We start from the raw sequence: 5,729 nt of genomic DNA, 5'->3' as shown, positions 1-5,729 counted from the left end.
TCCCTGCAAAAGAGAGTTAAGCTTTCTTAGCCACCCACATCTTCAAGGGTGGCTTAGAAGCAATAAGTCTAAGTGCAGCATCTGAGAATTTTGGCTTTGGAGCCCTAGCAAACAGTCTAGCAGGTGGACAATAGTACTCATAAGAATAGGCAGAATAGTTCTTGGTCATATGAACATGGCGGTTTGATGAACCACTCTCATATTCATATGCCTGAGTATGGTTTCCCTGCAAAACATTTGTGTTAGTGCGACTTAGGTGAGTCCTCTTTCTGTATGAAGCCTTTGGACCGTATGAAGCCTTTGGTCTGAGGTTTGTCTTCTTCATGTGACGTGTCATGAAGACATTCACAGGAAGATTTTCCAGACACCTTTTTGGAACCCAGATCTTCTTCATAGGCGGTCCATTCCTGCAGTTAGTACCAATGTACCTGGCAAACACTTCACCATTCTGATTCTTATAGTTTGCATCAAAGGATTCATCAATGATAATGGGGTTAGCACAAGTGAAGCCAGATAGATTGGATGGATCTGCTGAAGGTTCCTTTGCAGCAACCCACATGGTTTTGGGGTACTGCTCAGGTTTCCAGTAAGAGCCATCTGCATTCATTTTCCTTACGAACCCAACACCCTCTTTCCTAGGGTTTCGGTTCAGAATTTGCTTCTTGAGGACATCACATAATGTCTGATGCCCTTTAAGACTTTTGTACATCCCTGTTTCAAGCAATGTCTTCAACCTAGCATTCTCATCAGTAATAGCGGTGGTATCCTCAGCAGAGGGGTTAGTTACCACACCAACAGTTGAAGATATTGCAACAGCAGTAGCAGTGGAACATTCAGCAACAGAAGTAGCATTATCACGCTCAATGCATTTAAGACATGGTGGTTCAAATCCTTCCTGAGCGAAACTGATCTATTTGGCGCGAAGTGACTCGTTTTCCTTTTGAAGATCTTCATGAGCCGCTCTCAATTTCTCAAGATCTTGCTTCCTTTGAAGATAATCATAGGAAAGCTTTTCATGAGTTGTTGAGAGAGTATCATGACGATCTTCAAGTTCCTGATACTTAACGTGAAGATTATTTATGTCTTCAATTAAGGATTCAACTCGACTCATTTCAGCACCCAACAGATCATCGCTTCTGTCTAACAGTTTTTGAATATGTTCCATAGCTTTCTGTTGTTCAGTTGCAATTTTAGCAAGTGTTTTGTAGCTGGGTTTCGAACCACAATCAGAGTCATCGTCGCTAGATGTTTGATAGTGAGTAGTGCGTGTGTTTACCTTGGCACCACGTGCCATGAAGCAGTAGGTAGGAGCAGAGTAATCCTTGTCATTTGCATCGGTGTCGGTGATGAAGTCATTGTCTTTAGTGTTGAAGATGGACTTGGCGACGTATGTTGTAGCCAGACTTGCAATGCCAGAATCAGACTCCTCCTCAGACTCCACCTCTGCCTCCTCAGAAGCGGACTCCTCCTCTGAATCCATTTCCTTGCCAACAAACGCACGTGCCTTGCCAGATGAGCTCTTCTTGTGTGATGAAGACTTTGAGGAAGACTTGGAAGAAGACTTTGAGTATTTCTTCTTTTTCTTGTCGTCAGAGTCATATTCCTTGCACTTCTTCTTCTTTCTGTTCTCATTGTCCCACTGTGGACACTCAGAGATGAAGTGTCCAGTTTTCTTGCACTTGTGGCATGTTTTCTTCTTGTAGTCATGAGCAGAAGCTTCATCATTCCTTGAGCTTGATCGTGAAGACTTTCTGAAGCCTTTCTTCTTGGTGAATTTTTGGAACTTCTTCACAAGCATTGCAAGTTCCCTTCCAATGTCTTCAGGATCATCAGAACTGCTGTCAGATTCTTCTTCAGATGAGGAAACAGTTTTTGCCTTCAAGGCACGAGTTCGCCCATAGTTTGGCCCGTAGATATCTCTTTTCTCAGAAAGCTGAAACTCATGTGTGTTGAGCCTCTCAAGTATGTCAGACGGATTGAGTGTCTTGAAATCAGGACGTTCTTGTATCATCAGGGCTAGGATGTCAAACGAACTATCAAGTGATCTCAGCAGCGTCTTGACGACTTCATGTTTGGTCATCTCAGTGGCGCCAAGGGCTTGAAGCTCATTTGTGATGTCAGTGAGTCGGTCAAATGTGTGCTAGACATTCTCATTGTCATTCCGCTTGAAGCGGTTGAAGAGGTTGCGAAGAACACTGATTCTCTGATCTCTCTGGGTTGAGATGCTTTCATTGACCTTGGAGAGCAAGTCCCAGACCAGCTTGGATGTCTTCAAAGCACTCACACGGCCATACTGTCCTTTGGTCAGATGACCACAGATGATATTCTTGGCAGTATAGTCAAGTTGAGTGAATTTCTTGACATCAGCAGCAGTGACACCTTCTCCAGCCTTGGGAACGCCGTTCTCGACGACATACAATAGGTCGACGTTAATGGCTTCAAGATGCATGCGCATCTTATTCTTCCAGTAGGGATATTCAGTTCCATCGAAGACGGGGCACGCAGCGGAGACTTTAATTATCCCTGCAGTCGACATAGCTAAAACTCCAGGTGGTTAAACCGAATCACACAGAACAAGGGAGCACCTTGCTCTGATACCAATTGAAAGTGCGTTATATCGACTAGAGGGGGGGTGAATAGGCGATTTTTATGAAAGTCTTCAAAACGTGGAAGTTATGAAGACAAACAGTAGAGATGTGCCTATTACTATGCAGCGGAAGGTAGACTACACTAGGAAAGCCATGGTCAAGTATTCAATAGAGTGAAAGCACAATGACAAATAGCTGCAGTGTAATAAGGATCAGGTAGGAAGATATTATGAAGCCGAACAGATCATACAATCACATTGTGAAGACAAAAGATAGAGCAAGCATGCAATGACTTCACAATGAGTAACAGTAAGTAGAAGGAGGTGAAGATGAAACCAGTGACTCGTTGAAGACAATGATTTGTTGGACCAGTTCCAGTTGCTGTGACAACTGTACGTCTGGTTGGAGCGGCTAGGTATTTAAACCTTAGGACACACAGTCCCGGACACCCAGTCCTGAACACGCAGCTCAGGACACCCAGTCCTCACCGTACTCTCCTTGAGCTAAGGTCACATAGACCTCGCCCAATCACTCTGGTAAGTCTTCTAGGTAGACTCCCAAACCTTCACAGACTTCGTTCACCGGCAATCCACAATGTCTCTTGAATGCTCAGAACGCGACGCCTAACCGGCTGGAGGATGCACAGTCCTCAAGTGTAATAAGTCTTCAGATCACTCAGACAAGAAGACTTAAGTGATGCCCAATTCTCTCTGGCTCTGGGTGGTTAGGGCTTTCTCCTCGCTAGGAATTCTCTCTCAAAGGCTTCGAGGTGGGTTGCTCTCAAACGACAAAAGCCGTGCACTGAATCTGAGCAGCCAACCGTTTATGGTTGTAGGGGGTGGACTATTTATAGCCACTAGGCAACCCGACCTGATTTGTCCGGAATGACCCTGGGTCACTAAGGAACTGACATGTGTTCCAACGGTCAGATTTCAAACTCACACGGCAACTTTACTTGGGCTACAAGCAAAGCTGACTTGTCCGACTCTGGACAAGATTTGCTCTCATAGTCTTCACTCGAAGACATAGGTTTTGAATTAGGCATCACTTTAGTCGTTCTGACTGGTTCTCTTGGACCCCACTTAACAGTACGGTGGTTCCTATGACTCAACACAAATGAAAGAGAACTACGAAAGATCTAAGTCTTCGAGTTCCATAGGCTTCACATGGTGTCTTCTCTTGTCATAGTCTTCAATGTGAATATCTTCATATACCACCATTGACTTCAATGTCTTCGTACATTTTTAGGGGTCATCTCTGGTAGGAAAACCGAATCAATGAGGGACTTCTACCTGTGTTATCCTGCAATTCTCACAAACACATTAGTCCCGCAACTAGGTTTGTCGTCACTACTCCAAAACCAACTAGGGGTGGCACTAGATGCACTTACAATACCTTATACTGTGTGAGGCTAGAAAATCTAGTGTTGGACATACTCTATTGACTTGTCCCCCAGTCCCCACTTTATTTCCTTTTTCAACCAATAGATCGTGTTTATATTGACTTTGTACTGTGTTTCCCTTTATTTTCCTATTAGATCAAGAGACCAGTTGGATAGCCAGTCTCTGCTACTTTTCACCCCCATTATTTCCTCTTTCGACCAAGTCCTAGATTCAGGTAACAAATCTTCCCCCACCCCCACTCCCTTTCTTCCTTGTTTGAACCAAGTAGTACTAGATTCGAGTGCATGAACTAGTTTTACCTCTTAATAGTAAAAATTTAGGTGGATTTCAAATAGCCGATCGATCCTATCTATGAGGGGGCCTGAGAAACAGTAAAAGATACAAATGCAGTGACGTCAGGAGTTGGGGAAGTAGAGCAAGGCCGGTTTTGAAGGACGTTATACCTGAGGGTCGTCGGGATGTCGCTAGGTGGGCGACAGGAGGCTGGATTTGCCCACACTATGACAGCGAGGAAGAAGGGGTCGGAGGCCCTCCCTAGCTGGCGGTGCGTGGGAGAGAACGGCAAGGCACGTTGATTAGGACATGCCGGCAGTGGGTAAGAGCTGTCACCGAGGACGACCGCATGAACGTTGCACCTTCTCACCTTCCCCGGCGGAGAGGATCTGGCTGGATCTGTGACCAGCGCTGAGCAGAGAGAGAGTGTGGCCACTGCTGTCATGTTTAGATCTGGAGAGGACAAGACAGTGTGAAGAGAGCAACACTAGCAAGCAAGCATGGAGGCTCCTGCCTATATAGTGGAGTAGTTTTCTTTTATCTACCGTTGCCGGCTTGACCTCGTCAATGACTGTCAAAAAGTCTTCATGCACGTGCCCCGGAGGCGTAGTTGTCGTCATTTTGATCTGAAGCACCGGATTAACATATAACACGAAAAAATGCCACACGACAAGAAACCATAACCTCACTGCCCCAAGGAGACAACATGAATCCCGACGGACAAACTAGACAAGTATCAAAGCTCAAATTAAAGATAAACTCATAGAAAAGGGGTCCATCGATAGACGTCCTAATTAACAAAGCCGGCTTGACCTAGATGGTAGCCGAGTAGTCTTCGTGCATGTGCCCCCAATGACCAGTGCCTTGGAGGAACTCAGTTGTCGTTGTTTAACCCTCGCAGTGATCTGAAGCACATGACACCTAATATTGTGAGATGACAAGAAACCTTTTTCTAGATTTCTCATCAGAACTACAGCCCTGTACAACACATCCTGCACGATATGTAGACGATAGCCAATCCATCCGTGTCTGCTGGAGTCGGGTCACATGCATGCACGAACTGATCATCCGTGTCATGCGGGGATCGTCCAAGCACCGACAGTTGTACAACACTGCTCCAGTACTATCGCTCGTCTCTCTCTTCTATTAACTCACCCAACTTGCGGGGCCGGGGAGTGTGCCTATGGTCGGTTCTCAATTGTGGTCCCACATGTGTGTGCAAACGCAATATGACGTGTGTTCCATTCAGAGAGCGGCGTGCCAGACCGACTGTCTGGGATGCGACGCGAACACGGAGGGCGTGCTGTATACTCTGTACATGTGTGCCGCCGTTTTCTTGAGGCTTTGCTCCATGGCGCAATCCATGGATACAAAATTATACTATTTAAAAGTCGAGGGCGGGGCTTTTCCCGCGTAGTACGCGGGGCTGTTCCGCCTAGTCGGTTCGACAGAGACGCGAGAAGAT

The sequence above is a fragment of the Triticum urartu genome, chromosome 3 (assembly GCF_003073215.2).
Source record: "Triticum urartu cultivar G1812 chromosome 3, Tu2.1, whole genome shotgun sequence".
Taxonomy (NCBI): Eukaryota; Viridiplantae; Streptophyta; class Magnoliopsida; order Poales; family Poaceae; genus Triticum; species Triticum urartu.
Note: the sequence above shows the minus strand (reverse complement) of the source record.